Source organism: Lagenorhynchus albirostris, chromosome 7, assembly GCF_949774975.1.
Source record: "Lagenorhynchus albirostris chromosome 7, mLagAlb1.1, whole genome shotgun sequence".
Classification (NCBI taxonomy): domain Eukaryota; kingdom Metazoa; phylum Chordata; class Mammalia; order Artiodactyla; family Delphinidae; genus Lagenorhynchus; species Lagenorhynchus albirostris.
This window is the reverse complement of record NC_083101.1, coordinates 77,437,581-77,463,271: the sequence shown is the minus strand read 5'-3', so window position 1 is coordinate 77,463,271 and position 25,691 is coordinate 77,437,581. Positions and strand designations below refer to the sequence as shown.

General features: G+C 32.7%; 1 long non-coding RNA gene across 1 annotated transcript in view; it reads left to right on the top strand.

Moving 5' to 3' along the window:
* Window positions 1-25,691, top strand: part of LOC132522954 (uncharacterized) — a 413,938-nt gene that overhangs the window by 241,546 nt on the left and 146,701 nt on the right. Inside the window, exon 7 of the long non-coding RNA XR_009541389.1 lies at window positions 13,244-13,302. This is a non-coding gene — a long non-coding RNA (uncharacterized LOC132522954). The remainder of the gene's footprint in view (window positions 1-13,243; window positions 13,303-25,691) is intronic.

The following is a 25,691-nucleotide window of genomic DNA, read 5'->3' as shown; positions in this document are numbered from 1 at the left end:
TACTAATCATCCAATGTGGGCTGCCCACAGAGAATTAAAGCAGTCTCTCCAACCCAGGGCAACTTCCAGAGAGGGCTGGCAGTTGAAAGCCATCAGATGGCAATACTCACAACAGATGGGGAAATAAGCCCTTTAGTCTTGAATGAGAATCTGGAAACTATATCACAGCACCCACTACTCCTCCAGATTTTGATTTCTTAACTTAGATCTGATCTTTGCTTCAGTATATGTGTTATCTGTTTCTCTGGTGATGGTGTTTGCCCAAGCGACAAATACTGCCATCACCCAAAATTTGCATTAAAACTGAACATTTGCTTGTTTGTTTATATGTGTCTCTTCCAGCTCTATTCAATTCCTCTTGTTAACAAATGCTGCTAAATCACTCCTTTCTCATTTGAGGCCTTAGTGTACTAGAATAAATTTGGTGGAGCTAAAGAATGTAATTTTCCTTGTACAGGGCTGGTTGTTTTCTACAGTAATTCAACTTCCAATTTAGTCCATAGAATGGGATGGTGTTAGGTAAAAGGGGGGCCTATACCATACATTCCTAAAGCTATCTGCGGATGAAAACTAGAATTGAGAATTCTTTCTCCCTCTCACTATCCTGTGCAAAACTTACCAGTTTTGTTACTTGTGGCCAAAAACCTTAACTACATTGAGCCTCGATTTCCTTATTTGCAAAATGTAAATTATCCACTTTACAGGGTTGCCTATGTGCTGAAAAACAGTGGTATAAAATCTTTAGCACGGTGGGTGGCACAAAATTATTGTTCAGAATGCATTACTTTTCTTTTTCTCTTAGGTCATTTTTAAATCTTTAATAAAATAGTCCTTCACCTCTCTTTCCTTTATCTCTATCTTTTCATAGACCACCATTCTCATTATGTACTTATTACATTGTATATCTATTATCATAAGCCTAGCAATGTAATATTTATATAAATTTAATTCATGAAATGCTGCTGTTTTAAGAAGTAAATAATTTTAGGAAAAATAAAATACATAATATGCTTTACTCACACCTTTATAGGTCTAAATGTTCTTTCATTTTTATATAAATAAAATTTTTTATTTATATAAATAAATATTTATTTATATAAATAAATATTTATTTATATAAATAAATATTTATTTATATAAATAAATATTTATTTATATAAATAAATTTTGTATATAACCTAATTAGAATGTAAATTTAAGTTGGGAACAAAGAATCAATTATTTCGGGTACATTTGTTTGTAAAATAGACATATAAATATAAATTATTATATTCATATTTCAAAATATACCTGTTCTAAAACTACAAATATAATAATTAAATTTGCTTTATGATAAGTATGTCTCTTGGGCTTTTTGAAAAAAATATATAAACCTCAGATGAAAGGCAAAACACTTTTCCCCAGAAAATGTGCATAAACAGAGTTTTGAAGACCATTTTTAGAGTTTTGAAGACCATTTTAGTGAAATAAGTGAGGTAGAACCATAAATTCTCACACAGTGGCTATCAAAACTTTAAATATCTATGTATAGTATAAGTATAGTTTAACAACTCTGTGTACTTGCACACACTTATGTACACAAAGGAAATAAAATGTTCATGAGACAACACCTATACTATATATATATACTATATGCTGTGCACTCTGAATTTTGCTGTTTTGTTCTATCGTATTCTATTTTATTTAAAAAATTGTTGCCTAACCTCCTAACTTGATCTCATGACCCACTACTCCATCATAACCCATAATGGGTCAGTTCACAGTTTGAAAAACACTGCTGTAAGGCTCCTACGTTTCCATATTAAAAAGTAATGCTTGAGGGTCTAGATAAAAATACAGCTAGAAACTGCTATGACATAAGGAATTAGGTATATCTTAGTTGTGTTAAAGTTATAATTCCTAAAAAAAAGCAAAAAATAAAAACAGACAAAAAAACAGGGAAAGAGGAGAAACCATCACCACAAAACAAAAGTCAGTCACACTGTCCATTTATGTATCTGTCTGCCTATCTATCTGTCTACCTATCTATCTGTCTATCTGGAGAGAATTATATTCATCAATTTCAAGAAAAATTATGAAGTCATTTAATAATATGGTGTATTAAAAATACCCAATATATACATATTTTTCAAGTAGAGCTTTGTTTAATTTCAGTTCCTGAGCCATTCTATTTTTACCATATATTTAATTTTATGCCTTAAATTCATTATCTTCTCAAACTCAAAAAGAAATAAAGATATGTGTGAATTAAAACCAATTTATTTTTACCACTAGTTTATTTCTTAATTTTATGTGTTTCTAAACACAGCAATTTCATTCCCTTGTTTCAAAATAGAAGGAATCAAAAGCATGTAAGATGCAGAGTCAATCCTGTTTTCATTCATTCACCTTGCTACAAGGTATCAGGACATAAATGTTTGACAGAACTGCTGATTACATTTCTAGCTTATACCTGAAAATTGCACCAGATTATGCATCCTTGAAAGTGCCTTTGTATAATCTAATCCTGGGGCACTGCTAGTTTAAGACACAAATCACAAGCCATAAGATTCAAAACTAGGTTAATATCACTCTCTTTTCATGTTTCTTTCCTTCTGTTAAATTCAAGGTATAAGTAGCACACTAATGAGCAATTTTATCATTCCTGTGTTCTAGTACTATATTCTATTTTAAGCAGAAATGTACAATGTATATTTTCTAAATTAATATACATATTTTCTGAAAATAAGGGCCTGGTCAAATAAAAGCCTCAGAAACTTTGCATGCCAAACTCCTTTTGAATAATAACAGTGTTCAAAGATTATAAAAATTCCTGCAATCAATAAAACAAACTAATCTAGCATTTCCTAAAACATCTGGATGTAAAGTCTCCCTCTTTCTTTTTTTGTAACAGCTCAATTAATATCATATACATATTACTTTAAACTAGAAATATAATTATCAGTGTTTGAAGCCTCTGATTTTTGCTAGGTTTAATATCCTCTCTAAGTATTGGTTTCCTAATAGTTACTTCATAGTGATGATAAAACAGGAGTGCCTTTGTAAAGTGTGTGGCAGGTAGCATTTTGTGACAAAGTGGATGGCCTATTTTTGTTATTGTTCTTTATCAGTGTATTTATTTATTATACAATTTTTAAAAGTTACATTCCATTTACAATTGTTACATTATATTCCCCATGTTTTTTAATATATCCTTGTAGTTTATTTTATATATAATAGTTTGTACCTCTTAATCTCCTACCCCTAAATTTCCCCTGCCCCTTCCCTCTCCTCACCAGTAACCACTAGTCTGTTCTCTATGTCTGTGAGTTTGCTTCTTTCATTACATTCACTAGTTTGTTGTATTTTTTAGATTCCGCATACATAGTATTTACCTTTCTATGTTTGACTTATTTCACTTCACATAATACCCTCCCAGTGCATCCACGAAGCAGCAAATGGCAAAATTGTATTCCTTTTTATGGCTGAATAGTATTCCATTATAAAAATGTGTGTGTGTGTGTGTGTGTGTGTGTGTGTGTGTGTGTGTGTATATATATCTATCTCACATCTCCTTTATCCATTCGTCTGTTGAGGGACACTTAGGTTGCTTCCATATCTTGGCAATTGTAAATAATGCTTCTGTGAACATTGGAGTGCATGTATCTTTTCAAATTAGTGTTTTTATTTTTTTCAGATATATACCCAGGAGTGGAATTGCTGGGTAGTTCTCCTTTTAGTTTTTTGAGAAACCTCCATACTGTTTTCCACAGTGGCTGCACCAATTTACTTTCCCACCAACAGTGTACAAGGGAGAAACCACATGTTCATTCTTCACATATTGATAATATTTTGGACTTGAAGTCAGGTGGCTTGATGTCATCATCTGCCTCCAATTACCAGGTGTACTAACTTAAGGCTGGGGATATATTATCACTAAGGTTAAGTTTCTTTACCTGAAGCTGTAGTTTTTAATAGTATCTATCTCAGAGAATTATTGTGAATATCTAATGATATGATATGTGAAAAGCACTTAGAAGTTTGCTAGCACAAAATGCATGTTTAGTAAATGTTAGTTATCCTTATTATTTTCTTTCCCCTACCTCCTTGCTTCTCCTTTCATCCAAATAAGCTCCAGTAGTGAAGTATGTAGATATGTACCTCAGAGAATGACAGGAAAATAATATTAAATCTTACCCACTTATTTTCACACTTCACATCCAATTCTGTCAGCTCTCCTTTCACAATATATCCAGAATCTGAGGGCCGTGGTTCAAAAGGGTTATTGCAATGATCTTCTGACTGTTCTCCCTGCCTCCACCCTTGCCCCACCATAGTGAATTCTCAAAGCCAGCAGCTGGGAGGTCTTACACAACCCTTCCTTTGTGGCCTCTCTGACTCAGCTCTTACTTCACTCCCCACTGCCACTTCAGCTTATTATTCTTTGAATGTGACAAGACATGATTTTTGTCACAGGATTTACACTTGCCGTTACTTCTGCCTGGAAATTTCTTTACTCATGGTTCACAAACCCTTTGTTGTCAAGTCAGTGCTAAATATGATTTTATCAGAAAAGTCTTCCTCAAGAGTATAATCAAAATACATCATCTTTCTCTCCTCCCATTACCTATCTTATTTTTCTTCTTTGAACTTATCACATCAGATAATTTCATTTTTGTCTCAGTAAAATGTAAGTTCCATGAAGAAAATAAGTAACTTTTTTTCCTCCCACTGATGCATTTTTAGAACCTGCAAAAGTATTTGACAGATATTGGTGCTTAATAAATATTTACTGAATGGATTCCTTTGTTGAAGAATAAATGCTTAGATTTTGCCATTTTTTTATCCATTGAAGAAGTTAGTGTGATATTTCTTAATGCTTTTAACTACCTTGCAATAAGAGCACAGATGGGCAGAAAAACTTAGTACATGCATCACCAGGCACTGTTTTAGGCACAGAAAATGTCACAAGATCTACTGAAGATAACACAGATGGAAAGGAAAAACAAAACAAATGTTCTTTTATTCAGAGAAGCCTATTTTTGCTTTATGAATGTGAACTCTTCTTGAATTTCTGACAATATAAACTATATATATATTTTTTTCCATTTCCTATTTTCTTGAACGTTGGTTTCTTTGGCCTTTCTGTTTTCCCTGTCTTCATTGTCCTCACATATCTAGTGATAATTCATTGTCTATCCATGTAAATAATAGTGATCAGTAATAATTAGTAATAATAAATTATCAGTATTAGAAACTAATGGGTTTCCTTATAGAGATCACTCTTTCTCGAGAAGGAAATGCAATTGCGAGTGGTAAAGCCCTGTTCTATAAGTGGATAAGATATTTTTACAGTCTGTGAGCTGTATACACCACTTGGAGCAGACTAAAGTGACCCAAAATACCATCTTTTTTTTTTTTATAACCCTATCCTACTTTCTAGGGGACTCCATACACAAATTCTTCATTTTGCTTTGAGGGCTGGTATTACTAGCTATACTAACCCTGTAAGCAAACCACAATAGAGCTGGTTTTGTATGAGGGGGAAGAGGATCAGCCAGTGAGTTACCATTTCAGACACCATACTGCAGACTCCAGCTAATGGCTTCTAGGAGCTGTCCAAGGCTACCTTGTTAATATAAATATGCATTTCTTCAGCAGCCCTTCTATGTCTGCTGGTTTCTCTGGCTATATTAGATGTGTTATTGATTTGAACAAAAGAGCTCTTTAATTTCCATAACTCTTTGATGCAACTGGTTGAGTTTCCTGATTATTTGGGAGGCTATACATTTATTTAAATTTCATCTTTTCAGTATATCTTTTCAGTAAGAGTTTGGAACAAAAGCATTGCACCCCTTCCTTTCAATCAAATATGTGTTGGGTGTTTAGTAGTTTCTATGCATGTCCATGAATATAGGTGAAGGATTCATGGTTACTGTACAGGTTGTTCCAGCGGAGGAGGCAGAAGAGATAACAGATAATGTAGTAGACTAAACACTACAGAAGTGGTAAATGTGAGATAACATATTTAGCAAACAGAAGGAGTACTAAAACCAGCCTGGGGATTTGAGATTGTTTTTAGAAGAGATGATGCTTATGCTGAGTACTGAAGAATAGGATTTAAACAGGCAGAGAGGGCTAAGGGAAAAAAGCCCAGAATCAAAAGCTTTAAAAAGAATATTCTAGGTGGGGGAATTCTAATACGATACAACATAATACAATACAATGTAATAAAATAACCTGTAAAACATTTGCATCTTTAACACCTACTTGCTACAATTAGAATAAAATATTTCCTGGCAAAAGGAAATGGGAATTTACAAACTGGCCACTAGACATTCTTACTTTCTTCCTCAGTATTGTTTTTAATAATACAATATTTTTGTTTTCAATAAGGCAGATTGTTAGGCCAGAGTAATGCTATAATGTACCTAAAATATTTTAATGTCAATGTCCAAATAAACACAAATCCCCTTTTACTCTTTTGAAAGTCATTAGGCCTTACAATAATGAAAGATAGCAGCTGATTAATTTTTTGCAGTTATGTCTCTCATTTTATGACACTCCAGATGCTTCCTTTCCCTTCGTTTAAACACTACACACAGTGCAAAGCATAAACATATTTGTTTTCCAATGTGCAATTAAAACTGCCCAAACTCTAGAGACCATAAGCAATATTATTTGACCTTGTGTGGTCTGTAGTTACAATATTCAGTAACCAAATGACAATAAAACAAATAAGAGGTTAATGAAACTGTTTTGCTTCTTTAAATTTACAGTATAGTGCTAATTAAATATGTTTGTTTCTACTTCTTTCTGTCTTTCTCATTCTGTCTCCATTTTGCCCTATATTTACATTGTCCTTCAAAGCTTCATCCAAAATTGTTTCAATTATTTTGCATTACTAACTTCATTATATGTATATGTATGTGTTTGTTTTCTTCAAGTCTACTGCTTGTTTTTTTATTCTTTTTACAGTTCCTTTCAAAGAACAGATGCTTTTAATTTTAATAAAGTCCAGTTTATTAATTTGTTCTTTTATGGGCTTTGTTTTTGGTATCATATCTTAAAATGAGTTTGTATAGCCCAAGGTCACAAAGGTTTTCCCTTATGCATTTTAATGGAAATTTTACAGTTAAAGGTTTTACATTGATCCATGATTCATTTTGAGTTAATTTTTGTACATGGTATGAAATAAGAATCTAAGGGGTTTATTTTGTTTGTTTTACGTATGGCTGTTAAGTGTTGCAGCTACTGAAGTACTCTTTTCCCTTTTTTGTAAAACATCCATTGCCTATATATGTGCAAGAATAATTCTGGAATCTTTATTCTGTTTTGTTCCACTGATCTATTTAATGGTCTATATGCCAATTCTGCACTGCCTTGATTATTGTGCAATTATAATAGGTATTAAAACCAGGTAGCCTTAGTCCTCCAACTTTGTTCATCTTTTACAAAATGTTTTGGCTATTCTAGGTTCTTTGCATTTCCTTGCTAATTTAAATGTAAGCATATGATTAATTTTTAAAATTAATTAATGAGTAAAGATTAACTATACATAATGTTCATCTAATACCCCAGGTAAATGCTAAGTAGAAAATAAAATGTAAAGATAAGGGCTCACCTACTTTACACTTTTTTTGAGTCACTTAAAATATTTCAAGTTAATTACAGCTGGTAAGTTGACACAATAAATAAACTGAATTGGCACCTTGTATCTAAAATGTATTTGGAATTTAAATAAATGAAGATTTCTCTTCTAGAGAGTTAGAATACCTCAGAGCTGGGAAGAATGATCTAGTTCAACTGCATCTTGAGCCTCAGGGAAGTCGGGAGGTTTGCAGAGGATTAAAACAATACTATTTATAGTAGGCAAAGTTAAGATTCATAGCAGGTGGGCCCTGATCAGTATATTTTATATTATGCTTATCTGTAGTTTCCTCAGAGATACTGAGAGGCTGTTTCCTGGGCTATCGTCCTCAATAAACTGAAACTCACTGCTAGCTAGCTAGCTTAAATAAATATACATTCTTGAAGAAATAAATGAACAAGCCATTACTACTGCTATATTTTACTTTATGCAATGTAACTATATCCATATCACTACTGTTAATATATAATGGAAATCTAATGTGCTTTGATCTTCGGCCATAAGGTGCATATTTTTTCATCTTCCACATCATCATCTTAATGAAGTTTATTTTACATTAAAATTCTGGTAGGCATTGCTCAATGTCCTCTGATAGACTCTATCCAGCTCTGTGAATTTGGCCAAATCATTTTAGTAAATGTCTTAATTTCCATATCTAAAAATGACAGCTTTATATATGAAGGTACATATTAGGACCCCAAATATTAAATTCTATAGTATCTATTAGATATTTGAAAGCAATGGATGTGTAGAATCTGTCAGCATGTTAACAAATACATGTATTGAAGACACAGAAACTCTGGTTCAGAAATAACTCAGGAATGCCTGAGCAAGTGGAAGAGTAGATATTGTCAAGTTGAGTGAGGATAGCAGTTATTCCTGAAATATTTGTAATTCCTATTTTAAATTCTACATGCAAGAGAATAACACAGAGATAATGCTATTGAGTCTTCTGCATTAGGAACAAAATTGCCAACCTAGGATGCAACCAAATGATCAACCAGAGAAAGGACTGATTAAAATATACTTGCATTGGAGATTAGGTCTCATTCTCATTGCCAGTGTCTTGTTAACTCTAGAATTCATTTTGTGTTCATTTGTGTTTATTAATCTTCATAGAAGGCCATTTCTTTTTACAGAATATTTCAAGCATCCTATGAAAAAAGACAGTGTAAAATGTAATCATCCACTTTATACTATCTGGCTATACTACCAACATTGGCAGAAGGGGGTTAATGACATTCACTTCAACCTCCAAGCATCCTTAATCATTAATCCAATAGTAACAAACATTGTCTCTGATCCAAAGCTACTCTCCTGTAGCTGTCACCTTTCCTCCTAAACCCCTTCAAATGATCTTCAGGCAGTCCTGTGACAGCACTTCCCAAGTTATTCTCTAACATGATTTCTAGGGTGCACTTGTCACATTACTGAGAAATTTGGTAGCAAGAAATATATTTTTCTGAACAGCAAGCTCAGTAAGAATAAGATGGTTGCAGAACAACTCTCTAGATGATCATGTTTATGTTAACATGAGGAAAAGTTTGCTTTTTGCAAAATATTGTGATATTGTAATATAATTCTTGCTATGTTTTCATTGATGTCACATAACAAGAAGTTAATAAAATAATATATATGATAATAAATTTAACTGCTACAACAATGGGTTTTCACCTTGTAAATTGGTAATAACTCAAAACGTAAAAAAAATTTCACATTCATGAGCAACTTTTCTGTTTTTTTCTCGACTGTTTTTATAATTCAACTATTTAAAAAAGTTTTCAGTTCCTCAGAAGAATAGGTCAGGACCTCGGCTCGGTGCTTTGTGACTGCCTGGAGGGGTGGGATAGGGAGCGTGGGAGGGAGGGAGATGCAAGAGGGAAGAGATATGGGAACATATGTATATGTATAACTGATTCACTTTGTTATAAAGCAGAAACTAACACACCATTGTAAAGCAATTATACCCCAATAAAGATGTTAAAAAAAAAAAATAGGTCAGGACCATACCAAAGCTCTCTTTGAAATTTTGGAGTTCTTTACATATTGAGGCGTAAAATGAATTGATGATACTGCAACAATTCTTAAAATGTGTTAATTCACCTTTAGACTATTGTAACTTTGTCACTAGCATCAAGCAGATTTTTAAAGACAGGTAAATCTAAATAATCCAGAGACCTCAGAATCATGAGTTGCTAGTTAAACGTGTTAATACTATTCAGATTAAAGCCTTGTTATCTGAAGAAAATGAAGTTAAAATTATGTTGTCTGCTGATTTTTTTTCCAAAAATTATACTGTAAATAGAAAATTTCAAATGTCCACATATACTTTGTAGTGATTGGACTCTGTTTGTAATTACCTTTACATAGGTAAATAACTATTTGAGGCACATAATTAAATCTTTTATAAGAAAATGTATATTCACTTTATTCTTAAAATTTCAGTAAATAATATTAAATTATAGTAGTGTTGTTTTAACTAAACATGGCCTTATTTAGTGTAGGCATTAAAATGTGCAAACCAGGAAGACCAAACTAAAGAACTGTTGAAACAAGAGATATAAATGCATCTTTAGACCCCTTCCCAGCATATTATATATAAAGTGATCAATAAGCCTTTGTTAAGTGAATGAATCTTATGAACTGTGATGTGGGAATCTAAGTTTTCAGGATGATATGCTAGCACTTTGTTCTGTCAGAGAGACAAAGATGTTACAGAGCTCTGAAGTTCTTGGAATAGTATTAAGTTTCATAAAGTTAGGTAGAAATATTAGAATATGTCATCAGATTATTTTCCTAATTTGTAAACATTCAGGTCTGAGTGATCTGAACGACTGCATGTAACAATTAGGAGGACTTGGTAAAACAACTCAACATCTTCACACTGAAAAAAAAATGAGTAAATGAGTAAATGATATCTATATATACCTGATCTAACTGCAAAGGAATAATGTCCCCCCAAATATCTACTGCTCTCAAACTCCTGCCTAGAAGTTGCCAGGGTTAACAGAATTTTAAAAATCACTTCATCCTCAAAAACAAAAAAGCAAAAATGTTCCTTCCAATTTACATTTCTCTTACTGAATTGTTTTTTTTTAAACACCTTTATTGGAGTATAATTGCTTTACAATGGTGTGTTAGTTTCTGCTTTATAACAAAGTGAATCAGTTATACATATACATATGTTCCCATATCTCTTCCCTCTTGTGTCCCCGTCCCACCCTCCCTACCCCACCCCTCCAGGCGGTCACAAAGCACCGAGCTGATCTCCCTGTGCTATGCGGCTGCTTCCCACTAGCTATCTATTTTGCCTTTGGTAGTGTATATATGTCCATGCCACTCTCTCACTTTGTCACAGCTTACCCTTCCCCCTCCCCATATCCTCAAGTCCATTCTCTAGTAGGTCTGTGTCTTTATTCCGGTCTTACCCCTAGGTTCTTCATGACCTTTTGTTTTTTCTTTCTTAGATTCCATATATATGTGTTAGCATACGGTATTTGTTTTTCTCTTTCTGACTTACTTCACTCTGTACGACAGACTCTAGGTCCATCCACCTCATTACAAATAGCTCAATTTCGTTTCTTTTTATGGCTGAGTAATATTCCATTGTATATATGTGCCACATCTTCTTTATCCATTCATCTGTCCATGGACATTTAGGTTGCTTCCATGTCCTGGCTATTGTAAATAGAGCTGCAATTTTATGTGTTAGTTTGGAATACATCAAATGGATTCTGTCCTTGGGCAAGTCACTCTGCCCCAAGGGGTGCTCCTTTGCTTACATTTGTGTTAAGGAGGAACGTAAAGTAACTGATATAAAATTATGGCAAGTATTTGGATCCAAGCAAATATACAGTTGCAAATGATTATAGGACGTCACCAGGAAAGATTGATTGGCTATATTTTAGAATCTTCAAATTTCAAAGCAGACATCTTTATTTCATATGACCTGAAAGCTGTCAGTGCCATTTAGTATACCAAGGAGATTTCAACATCAAACAGAACTCTGTTTTTAATCCCAGGTCTGTCACTTGTTTAAAAAAAGTAACTTCTTATGCTAAAAAATTTTTCTTATTAACTTACTCTGGTATTTTATTTCATTTTATTATTTTATTTATTGTATTTTAATCTAAGTAATATAGCCTTAGTTTTGTAATGAGAAAGGGAAAATATCAAAACTTGAGGTTGTTATGAAGATTAAACAATATAACTAATTAAATAATGCAGTAGGATTCAATAATACAATATATAAATATAAGCAGTCTAATTCGTACCTCATTATGACCTTTGTATCCCCAGTACCTGCCTTACTAGTACCAACAATCCAAAAATATGTAGTCTTAGAAATTAACATATGAAGATGCAATAAAAATTGGAGCCTGGAGTTCCTTCCACCAAATATCCAGGGAGTCAGTCCAAATAACACAATAAGAAAAAAGAGTGTAGGTTCTTACTATATATACAATAGGTAGCCAATAAGGACCTACTATATAGCACAGCGAACTCTACTCAATACTCTGTAATGACCTATATGGGAAAAAGAATCTAAGAAGGAGTGTATATATGTATATGTATAACCGATTCACTTTGCTGTACTGTAGAAACTAACACAACATTTTAAATCAACTATACTCCAATAAAATTTTTTTTAAATAGTGTAAGTTCTGCTTTCTATTGAAGATTGACAGAGAGATTATTAATTAACCTTTTAGAGGAAACTGACTAATTCCATCTTCAAAAAATTCAGAAAAGTAACTATCAAAAGAGATATATTATTAAGCTAAAAAGGGTTTTCCTTTTTTTCTATTTTTTTCTCAAACAGAATTTCATGAGAGATCATGTGGATTATTACTGGGTTGTCTTTAATTTAACTGCCATATTGATTCAATATAGTATTATTTACAAACTATGAATTTAGGATCCAGGATTGGCATAAGACTAAAGAGTAATCAACATAAAAGCAAGAGGTTTCCTTTTCTTATGTTTACCATACTTTATTTTAAATACTTGTCCAGTGGTCTTTTTTCCTGAGTAGTTTCTAAATATTTTTGAGATTAGCAATGACATTTTTCTATTTATACTATTTGTCTGTGCCTAGTATATACATGACATGTAGAAAGCACAGGAAATATACATTAAATTGAAAGATTAAAAATGATAATAAGAGGACATAGAGGAGGTTGAGTTCCTCTTTCACATAAGGTAGTTGAATTCAGATCTATTTAAATTATGGTTGTAGAATTTGGAGTGCTTGTCAGGTATACAAGCTAATAAATTACCCTAAAAGAAAATGCTGTGACTATCATAAGCTACACAATAAAGTATAGCCTCATGATCTTGTCTACTAAAGAAGCCTCTAGCTTTCTTACTGCTTGAAATGGGTGGACAAGAGAAAAATATTTTTCAACCTTACGTGCTTTGGAACAAAAATTAAAATGACAAAATATTGTAATAACAACTATACTTCAGAGTTTCCAACTTGGGTAGAAACACAGAGTGAAGATACTTTGTAGTCATAGCCTTAGAGGTATTTGAAATATAACAGACTTTTACATTTGGTTGGACAACCAAGTTTTTATGATTACCAACATGGCATATCATAATATTTTGCAGCTACCCATCAGTGTAAAGAAAAAAGGAGATGAGGGAACCGCATGGCCACCTAATGATGGGTGAGTACCTTATATTCTGAGTAGAATGGATTTTTTTCTTCTGGTTTTATTGAAATATAATTGACATCCAACACTGTATAAGTTTAAGGTGTAGAGCATAATGGCTTGACTTACATATACTGTGAAACAATTACCACAATATGTTTAGTTAACATTCATCACCTCATATAGTTACAAAAAAGGTTTATTTTGTGTGTGTGTGATGAGAACTTTTAGGATTTACTTTCTTACCAACTTTCAAATGTACCATACAGCAGTGTTAATAGTCATCATGTTGTGTATTACATCCTTAGTATTTATTTATCCTATTTCCGGAAGTTTGTACCTTTTGACCACCTTCACCCAATTCCCCCACTCTCCACCCCTCGCCTCTGGAAACCACAAGTCTGATCTCTTTTTCTATGAGTTAGATTTCTTTAGATTCCATATCTAAAATTAAGATTATGCAGTATTTGTTTTTCTTTGTCTGACTTATTTCACTTATATAATGCTCTCAAAGCCCATCTATGTTGTCACAAAAGACAGGATGTCTTTCTTTTTAGTGGCTGAATAGCCACTATATGTATAATTGACACTTAGACAACTCAGGGGTTGGGATGGCAACCCTTTGCACATTTGAAAATCGATGTATAACATGTAGTCAGCCCTCCCTGTACTGGGTTTCTCATATCTGCACTCTACATCTGTGGATTCAACCAAACTCGGATCATGTAATACATAGTATTTATTATTGAAAAAAATCTGAGTATAGATGGACGTGTAATGTTCAGACATTTGTTGTTAAATGGTCAACTGAATATACCACAACTTCTTTATGTATTTATCTCATGATGGTCACTTACATTGTCTTTGTCTTGACCATTGTAAATAATGCTGTAAGAACATTGGGTACATATATCTTCTCAAAAAAATTTTTTTTGTTTTCTTTGGGGAAAAAACCGAGAAGTGGAATTACTGTATCATATGATAGTTCTGTTTTTAATTTTTTGAGGATCTTCTATACTGTTTTCCATGGTAGCTATAACAGTTGACATTCACACCAACAGTACACAAACAAGGGTTCCTTTTTCTCCATATCCTTACCAGCATTTGTTATTTTTCTTTTCTTGATAATAGCCATTCTAACAGGCATGAGGTTGATATTTTTCTCATTGTGTTTTGATTTTCATTTCCATGATGATTAGTGATGTTGGGCATCTTTTCATGTACTTTTTGGCGATTTTAATGTATTTTTGGGAAAATGTCTATTCAGGTGCTTTGCTCATTTTTAAATTGGATGATTTATTTGCTATTCAGTTGTGTGAGTTCTTTGTATATTTTGGGTATTAACTCCTTATCAGGTATGTGGTTTGCAAATACTTTTGCCTATTCAATAGACTGCCTTTTCACTTTGTTGATTGTTTCTCTTGCTTTGCAGGAGCTTTTTAGTTTGATGTAGTCTCATTTGTTTACTTTTATTTTGTTGCTTTTGCTGTAGGTGTCATATCCAAAAATTTATTACCAAGACCCATGTCAAGAAACTTTTTCTCTAAGTTTTCTTCTAGGAATTGCTTGGTTTCAGGTCTTATATTTCCGAGTCTTTAATCCATTTCAAGTTAAGTTTTGTGAGTGGTGAAAGATAGTGGTCTATAGTCAGTCTTTCACATGTGAATATCCTATTTTTCCAGCGCCATTTATTGAAGAGGCTCTTTTCTCCTTTGAGTATTCTTGACTCCTTTGTCAAATATTAGTTGGCCACATATGCAGGAATTTATTTACAGGCTCTCAATTCTGTTACATTGGTCTATGTGTCTGTTTTGATGTCAGTGCCATACTCTTTCGATTACTATAGCTCTGTAATATAGTTTGAATTTCAGGTATGGTGATGCTTCCAGCTATGTTCTTTATTCTCAATATTGCTTTGTATAATCAGGGTCATTTGTGGTTCTACACAAATTCTAAGATTTTTTTTCTAGTTCTTTAAAAAAATGTTTTTGGAATCTTGATAGGATTTTCAATAAATCTGCTGATGGCTTGAAAAGAATGTCTTAAAAAGAAAGCCATTTCATGCAAATGTAAACTGGAAAATTTTAAGAATTTCAACGAAACTTTAATTTTTAAGTTTTTCAACTTGAGTACTAAGGAATCAGGATGCTAGGCACTAATAGAAGTATTCTTGTTATTTTGAAATATTATAATTCAAATAGAACACCTGTTGCATTTTCTGCAAATAGGATGAATTATACAAGAAACATTCATTTCTCTTCAGAAAAAAATGACTTTTCCAGAACAATGCTTTTAAGAATCAAGTCCACAGTGGTATAAATGGAAAATATTTAGATGTGTTCCCATGTACTTAAGGAGGTATATTTCTTTGAAGAAACAGACTTCATAATACTAAGGAAAAGGAAAATAATTCAGATTTCCTTTTTATATTTTCTTATTATCCCTAAATGAGTGAACTATTTCACTATTTTGTTTCTATTAATTTTTTAAGCTTTTTGTTTTGGGATAGTTGTAGCATCACATGAGCTATAAGAAATAACACAGAGAGGGCCCTATACTATAAATCACAATAAGAATATTGGCATTTTAGAAATCCTTTGACCTTACTCAAGTCCACCAGTTTTACATGTGTTAATTGTGTGTGTTCGTGTGTAGTGCTATGCTATTTTATTACATTTACATTTATGTGCCCAGCATGTAAGTCAAGATACAGAACAGTTTCATCACAAGGATCACACATGTTGCTTTCTTATAATCACAGACGCCTGTCTCCACCACCACCTCCAACCCTCTTACCTCTATAATTTTGTCATTTCAAGAATGCTATATAAGCAGAATCAAATAGCATGTAACATTTTGAAGACTGCCTTTTTACTCAGACTGAATCTACCCAGGCTGTTATGTGTATCAGTAGTCTCTCTTGATGAGTAGGATTTAAAGACATGGATGTAACACTCTTTATTTAACCATTCACCCTTTATTTTTTCTTAACTAATTAATTAATATATTTATTTTTGGCTGTGTTGGGTCTTCATTGCTGTGCACAGGCTTTCTCTAGTTGCAGCAAGCAGAGGCTACTGTTCGTTGTTGTGCATGGGCTTCTCATTGTGGTGGCTTCTCTTTGTTGTAGAGCATGAGCTCTAGGTGCACAGGCTTCAGTAGTTGTGGCACATGGGCTCAGTAGTTGTAGCTCTCAGGCTCTAGAGCACAGTCTCAGTAGTTGCAGCACATGGGTTTAGTTGCTCTGCGGCATTTGGGATCTTCCTGGACCAGGGCTCAAACCCGTGTCCCCTGAATTGGCAGGCAGATTCTTAACCACTGTGACACCAAGGAAGTCCCCATTCACCATTTAAACATTCCAGTTTGTGATTCTTACAAATGGAGCTGCTATAAACATTTGTTGACAAATTTTGCATGAACATAATATTTCACTTGTTAGAAATAAATGCCCAGCAGTGCTATTGCTGGATCACATGGAAAGTGCATGTTTAGATTTTTTTTTTTTAAAAGAAACTGCAACCTGTATTTTATAGTGGCTGGACAATTTTACATTCCTTGAATCATTTCATGAATGATCCATTTTCTCTACATCTTTACCACCATGTGGTATTTCCACAATTTTTTTTTCAATTTTAGTTATTTTGGTAGGAGGTACTGATACCCAATTTTTGGTCTTAATTTGAATTTCCTTTATGGAAAATGATGTTGAACATATTTTTATGGGCTTATTTTCCATCCATGTAGCCTCCTCAGTGAAATGTTTGTTCATTTATTTTACCCATATTTTTCATCATATTTTTGGTTTGGTTTTGTTTTGTTTTTACTAAGTTTTGAGAGTCTTTATACATTCTAGATGCAATTCCTTTGTCAAAATGTGCTTTGAAAATACTTTTTTCCAGTACCTTGTTTATCCTTTTATTTTCTTCACAGGGTCTTTAACAAGGCAAAACTTTGTTGTTGTTTTTTTTCATTTTGACATAGTTTAATTTGTCAACTTTTCAGCTTTTGGATTGTGCTTTTAATTTTAATTCTAAGAACTTTTCACCTAGCCTTAGGTCCAAAAGATTTTTCTCCAGTTTTTATTTAAACATTTTATAGTCCTACATTTTAGATTAAATTGTTATTTAAATTATATACAGGCATAAAATTTAAGTTGAGACTAATTTAGACACCCAATTGCTTCAGCATCATTTGTTGAAAAGGTGCTCCTTCCCTTATTAAATTGCTTTGGTACCCTTATTAAAAAAAGTCAGTTGGACAAATATATGTTGGTCAACTTCTGGGTTCTCTATTTTTTTTTCCTCTGGTCTTTTTGTCTGTTTCACCAATAGTAGTACATTGTCTTGGCTGCTGTAGTTGTCTAATAGGCCTTGATGTTGGGTAGAGAAATTTCTCCATTATATTCTTCTTTTTTCAAAATTATTTGAATAATTCTAGGACCTATACCTCTCACACAAGTTTTAAAATAAGCTTGTCTGTGTCTAAAAATATATTGCTAAGATTCTGGTAGAAATTGCATTAAACAAATGGATCAGCTTGGAAATAATTAAGATTATTACTCTGTTAAATCTTCTAATTCATGAACACAGTGTTTCTCTCCATTGATTTAGAGCTTCTTTGATTTCTTTAATTTACATTTTGAAATGTTCATGTTACGGATGCTGTACCTGTTTTCTTAAATTTATACCCATGCCATTTTCTTCAGAGGAATTGTAGATATTTTTACATGTTTAATTTTGGTTTCCATGAGATTGTTATTAGTCTGTAGAAAGGCAATTAATTTTTGCATTTTGATAAATTGTCTGGCAAACTTGCCAAACTTACTTATTACTTTTAAGAATTTTTTTTGGTAGATTTTGGAATTTTCTAATGAGACAACAATATCACATGCATGTGCAGATTTTTTAAATCAGTACTTTCCAATATATATGCCTTTTCTTTTACTTGCCTTAGTTCAGTAAATAGAACTTCCAGTATTATGTTGAAGGTATTGTTGAGAGTAGATGTCCTAGAATGAGTCCAATCATAGAAAATGTTTAGCATCTCACCATTAAATATGATGTTCACTGTAGATAATCCTATTAACTTTGAGAAATTCTCCTTTATTCTTAGTTTGCTGAGGGTTTTTTTTTAATAAATGGGTATTGATTTTGTCAAATTTTTTGTTTCAGTTAATTATGATCACATGATTTTTCTTCTATATCCTATTAATATGGTTGAATACACTGATCAATTTTTGAATATTGAACTAGTCTTGCATACCTGGAAGAAACTCCATTTATTCATAGTATATATATATTTTATACATTACTGGATTTGATTTGGTAATATTGTCTTGAGGATTTTTGCATCTACGTTCCTGAGAGATATTGTCCTGTAGCTTTCCTTTTTGCACTATCTTTGTCTGATTATAGAATCAGGATAATAGTAATTTCATCAAATGAGTTGGAAAGAGTTTCCTACTGACCTATTTTCTGGAAAAGTTTTTGTAAAATTTATGGTTACTCTTTAAATGTGTGCATGATTCTCTAGTGAAAGCATGTGAGCCGAGGTATATGTATCTGGAAGATTTTAAATTAGAAATTTAACTTCTTTAGAGATAATGAGTCTAGTCAGAATGTCTATTTCCTTTTGATTAATTTTGTGAATTTGTGATTTTCAAGGAATGGAAATGGCTTAGGATCTGTTATTATATCCCCATTCCCTTCCTAATTTGAGAGTTATTACTTCATTCTTATGTTTGTTAGTCTTTCTCAAGGTTTATCAACTTTATCGACTTTTACTAAATAACAAACCTTTGACACATTGATTTTTCTCTATTTCGGGTTTAATTTTTTGACATCTTTTCTTTTCTTATCCCTACATTGCATTTATTTTGTTTTTTTTCTAGTCTCTTGAAGTAGGAGATTAGATTACTGATTTAAGATATTTCCTCTTTTTCTAACATAAGTGTTATAAATTTCCTTCTCAGAAATGATATACCTGTGTCCTACATATATTGATATCTTGTATTTTCACTCAGTTCTATGTATTTTTGTCACTAACTTTGCAACTCTTTCTTTGGTAGATTATTTTAAAATGTATGATTTATTTTCCATGTGTTTGGAGATTTTCCTGCTGTATTTCTATTATTTTTTTCCCCTAATTTGATTTTACTGTGGTCAGAAATCAGAATCTATCTATTTGCAATTTATTGAAATTGGTTAAGGTTTGTTTTGTGATTAAGACATGCTCTATCTTGGATAAATTTTGAGAGGGGTGTTGAAGTCTCCAAGTATAATTCTTGATTCATCTATTTATCCTTTCAGTTTTATCTGTTTTTGCTTCATGTATCTTTCAGTCTGCTGTTCAGTGCATATTCATTTAAAATTACTGTATCACTTTGATAGATTGACTCATTCATCACTGTAAAATGTACCTCCCTATCCTTGGTAATATTTTTTTGTTATGAAGTAAATTTTATCTCATATTAACGTGGCCACTCCTGCTTATTTTATTTTTTAATTTTTTTTATTTTTGGCTGTGTTGGGTCTCCATTTCTGTGCGAGGGCTTTCTCTAGTTGAGGCGAGCAGGGGCCACTCTTCACTGTGGTGCGTTGGCCTTTCACTGTCGAGGCCTCTCTTGTTGCGGAGCACAGGCTCCAGACGCACAGGCTCGGTAGTTGTGGCTCACGGGCCTAGTTGCTCCGTGGCATGTGGGATCTTCCCGGACCAGGGCTCGAACCCGTGTCCCCTGCATTGGCAGGCAGATTCTCAACCACTGCACCACCAGGGAAGCCCCCCTGCTTACTTTTGATTAATGATTTTATAGTATTTTTTTGCCAGTATTTTCACCCTACTTATACCAATATCCTTAAAATGAGTTTCTTGTATAAAGTGTGTAATTAGGTCATGTGCTTTTTCCACCTGATCTCTATCTTTTAATCAATATATTTAAACAGTTTACATTTAATGTTATTATGCTATGTTAAATTTTAATTCTGCTGTTTTATGTTTTGTTTTCTGCTTAGTACCTCTGTGTTTTTGTTTCTGTGTTTTCTATTTCCTATTTCTCTGTAGGTCACTTAAATATTTTTTTGGAATTTCATTTTTATTTATCTCCAGTATTCTTGAATATATCTCCTTACATAGCTTTTTAGTGCTTCTGCTAGTATTATGTTATATATAAATAATTTAGCACATCTACAATGTTGACATTTTACCAATTTGACTGAAGTATAGAAAACTTACCTTCTTTTATTCCTCTTTGCCCTCTCCATTTATTAAAAAAAATGGCTTAAATATTTTCTGTACATATTTAGATAATATTAGATGGTATTAAAATTTTTGCTTCAAACATGATTTAAAAATCTCAAGAAAAGGAAAATGTATTGCCCATATACATAATTTTTTCTATTTTCATTGCTATTTCTTCCTTCCTAACGTTACAAAGTTTATTCTTTTAATATTTCCATTGTGTTTGTGGAACTCCTTTTAGAAATTTTTTAGGGCAGGCCTGTTCACTCATACCCAAATGCTATTTTTCTAAGTATAAAATTCTGATTTGACAGTTCTTTTCTTTCAGCACTTATAAAAATGTGTTTACTTCCTTCTGATATATATAATTTCTTTTTTAAATTTTACTTTATTGAAATATAGTTGATTTACAGTGTTGTGTATTTTCTGCTCTACAGCAAAGTTATTCAAGTATACATATATATATATATATATATTCTTTCTCATATTCTTTTCCATTATAGTTTATAGGATATTGAATGTAATCCCTGTGCTACACTGTAGGACCTTGTTGTTTCTGGTATCTATAATTTCTGATGTGAAATTAGGCCAGATCTGAATTTTTTTCATCTCAATAAATAAATAGTTGTTTCTCTTTAGCTGCTTTCAAGACTTTGTCTTCAGTTTTCATAAGATTGGCTATGACATGTCTTGTAATTTATTTCTCTTGGTTTATCCTGTTCTAATTTTAGGTTTATGTCTTTTGCCAAATTATGGAAAATCAGCAGTTATTTCTTCAAATATTTTTTAGCCTACTCTTCTGTGAATCAGCTGCTGTGATTGAGATAGACATAGATGTAGATATAGAGATTATAGTACCACAGGTCCCTGAAGCTCTTGTCATTTTTCTCTATTTTCTCTCTCTTATTCAGATTGTATAATTCTGTTATTCTAGCTGCATGCTCATTGACTTTTTATTCTTTCCATTTTGCTCCTTAGTCCATCCATTTAGTAATTGTTGTTGCATTTTTCACTACTAAAATCCAATTTATTCTTTTTTAAAAATTTCGAGTTAAATTCATATACCATAAAATCCACCATTTAACCATGTTATATTGTGCAATTCAGTGATTTTAGTACATTCACATGTTGCGTGTTCATCAATGCTATCTGATTCCTGAGCATTTTCATGACCCTTTTGTTAACTATAATTTATAGTAAGAAATATATATTTGATCTTTGTCCCCATCTATGGCACACAGCTCCTAAAATGCTTGGAATTTTCTAAGTGATGAGAGTGATAAAGGTATCTTTGTTAGTTTGATGAGGTTATATTTGGAACACACCTAAGGGGCTGATTTTCTTTGAAGCCAAGCATGTGGTTAGAGAGTTGGAACTTTCAGTTCCCCAAACCCTCCCACCCCACCTCGAGGGAAGGGAGAAGGGCTAGAGATTGAATCAACTGCCAATGGCCAGTGATTTAATCAACCATGCCTGAGTAATGAAATCTCCTTTAAAATATAAAAGAACAAGGTTCGAAGACCTTCTGGATTGATGAACACATGGAGATTCAGAGAGAGGGGCATACTTTGAGAGGGCATGGGAGCTCTATGCCCTTTCCCATACCTTGACCTATGAATCTATTCCATCTGGCTTTTCCAGATGGAAACTAAAATGTTTCTCTGAGTTCTGTGAGTTGCTCTAGCAAATTAATCTTACTGACAAGGGGGTCGAAGGAACCTCTTACTTATAACCCATTGGTCAGAAACACAGGTAACAACTTGAACTTGCAATTGGTGTCTGAAATGAAGGGAAGCTTTTGTGGGACTGAGCCCTTAACCTGTGGAATCTGATGCTATCTCCAGGTAGACAGTGTCAGAATTGGTTCAAATTCTGGGATACTCAGCTGGTATTGAAGAGTTTTTGGTGGTGGTGAGAAGGCAAGGGGAAACCCCTCTAACACATTGGAATTGGGTCCAGAACGTAAATAGCCCCAAAAGAAAACCTACACCTCCCATTATCCCTTGAATAACCAATAATCTATTTTCTGTCTCCATGAATTTGTGTAATCTTGATATTTCAGCTAAATAGACTCATACAATATGCAGCCTTTTCTTTCTAGCTTATTTCATTTGGCATAATGTTTTCTACATTCATTCATGTTGTAGCATGTATCCATACTCCACTCCTTTTTATGGTAGGATAATATTTCAATGTATGGATATACCACATTTGTTTATCTGTTCATCAGCTGATGGACATTTGCATTTTTTCCACCTTTTGACTATTATAAATAATGCTGTTATGAACATCAGTGTATAAATATTTGAGTGGACATATATTTTAATTCTCTTGGGTAAAGACCTAGAAGCAGAATTGTTGGGTCTTATACTAATTCTGTTTTACTTTTGAGGAAATACCAAACCATTTGCTACACTGTTGAATCATTCTACATTCCTGCAAGCAACCTATGAGGGTTCTAACTTCTCTACATCCTTACCAACAATTGTTATCATTATTTTTATAGTCATCCTGGACAGAGTGAAATAGTGTCTAATTAAAAATTTGATTTGGATTTTCCTATTCATGATGATGAGCATCTTTTCCTGTGTTTACAGAGAAGGGTTGGTGCTGACTCTTCTTTAAATGATTGATAGAATTCACCAGTGACACCATCTAGTCCTGGGCTTTTCTTTGATTGGAGGTATTTAATTAATAATTCAATCTCTTTTTATATATTCATATTATCTATGACTGTATGAATCAGTTTGGATATTTTGTGTATCTCTAGGAATTTGTCCATTTCATTTAAGTTAGTTAGTGTGCTTGATGGTGCCCCACAGGTCTCTTAGAATGTGTTCACTTATCTTCATATTTTTTCTGTTCCTCATATCAGATATAATTTGAAATAATTTATCTTGAAGTTCACTAAATCTTTATTCTGCCTGCTCATATCTTCTATTGAACTCTGAGTGAATCTTTTATTCTAGTTATTGTACTTCCCAGCTCTATTTTATATATATGTATACTTATATTTGTATTCATGTATAAATCCTTTTTAGAATTTCTGTCTTCTTATTGATAGTTTCTATTTGGGGAGACATTATTCTCATGGTCTCTTTTAGTTGTTTAGACATGGTTTCCATTAATTCTTTGAAGACAGTTAAGTGTGTTTTAAATTTTTTACTAGTAAGCCTAATGTCTCAGCTTCTTCATAAATAGTTTCTATTGATTGTTTTATTTCCTGTATATAGACCATGCAACAATAGAAGTTCTGTTGTTGCTGAAAATTGAACTTTTTGAATATTACAGTGTATAAACTCTGGTAATCATATTTTCCTTCCTCCTTTTCATAGTTTATTGTTACTGTTTGTTGGAGTTGTTGCTATTTGTTTGTTTAGTGGCTTTCCTGAACTAATTTTACAAAGTCTATATTTCTGTCATTTGTAACCTCTGGAGTTTCTATTTTATTAATCTTAGTGATCAGCTAATGAATAGGAAAAAGATTTTAAATTTCTGAGACCAAAATATCTCCCAGTCTTTTAATAAGAGTTCTATGTATTTGAGCACACTTTCAACACACAGTGAGGCAGTTTACAACTCTCTCTTAACCTTCACTTCCTCATTGTACAACACCTCAGGGTCATTCAAGGAGATAGCAGCCAGCAATGATGCTAAAGCTGAGGATCTTACTAATGTGAAAGACATCTATGAATACATATATCTAGGTGGATAGCATGTATAAATAAATACAGAATTAGGTTTTCTGCAAGGACAGGAACCAACTGTTAGCGATCATTTCCTCTGGGTGGTGTTTTGAGGTGACTTAAACTTTCTTTTTGGCTTTTTTATTGTTTAAATTTAACAACAAAACAAATAAAATATTTAACAATGAATAATATATTCTTTTGAGACAAATAATTTTTTAAGTTATCGTTTAAATTTGTTTTCATCACTTAGACACCCTTCTCCACTCTGGTTATAAACCAATGAGTTTTAATGTTTTGTATGAGCAGATAATTCTTATAAGGATTTATCAGGAGATACATTAGTACACTGTGTTATGATGAGGGGAGAATATGATAAGTTACTTTGGTTTACAGGATAATTGGCTAAGCTTCTTCCAATCTAAAAACTCCAGTGAGTTTTGAAAAACTTTAAAAAAGGGTGTGAAGGAGTACCTGAGTTAAAGTGTAACATTTATATAATTTACCCAGTATTGCACATCACTAGTTAGAAGGCAGCTCTAAGGACAAATAAAAATAATATTTTGTATAAAACTACAAATTTTAATGTGTGGAATGCCTTCAGAATTATTTCCCTAAATCTAATTGTATTGTATATGTGTGCACCCAAAGAAGAAAATCTCTTTTATTCCAAAGTCACACATAGTAATTTAACAGTCTACAATTGACATGATAAAACCACTTAGAATAGTCAAGAATATTGCATATAATGTAAATTCTTAGCATAATGAGTACTTACAATAAAATTATTCAAGCAAGCTATTGGTCAGATCTTACTAGGAGAACACCTATCTATTTAGAAATATTTTAAAGTAACAATACAGAGCATGCCACTGTTTCCCTACGCTGACAACAACAAAGAAAGAAAGATCATCTTCCTTTTTCCTTGAGATTTTATTTTATTGGCATACAGTTGCTTTACAATGTTGTGTTAGTTTCTGCTGGACAATGAAGTGAATCAGCTGTATGTATACATATATCCCCTCCCTCTTGGACCTCCCTCTCACTCCTCTCCCCATCCCACCCTTCTAGGTCATCACAGAGCACCAAGCTGAGCTCGCTGTGCTTTACAGCAGATTCCCACTAGCTATATATTTTACACATGGTAGTGTATATATGTCAATCCTAATTTCCCCATTCATCCCACCCTCCCCTTCCCGCACTGTGTCCACATGTCTGTATAAAAGATATGGCTATGGAAAGTAAGAAGAAGAAAACAGTGTACAACTTCTAAAAAACTGTTAGGAGTATAGATATATTTGATATTCTTCAGAATTGAAGTGTTGTGACAATCATGAATTTTAATCACCTGAAATAGACAATTCAAATAAGAATGTTAAATTATTTGAGCAAATGTTTTGGGGAAAGATTAGGAGCGTGGGACATTGGAATCTATTTTCATCAAAACAAAAACAGGTATTTATACAATCTTCAAACTCTAGG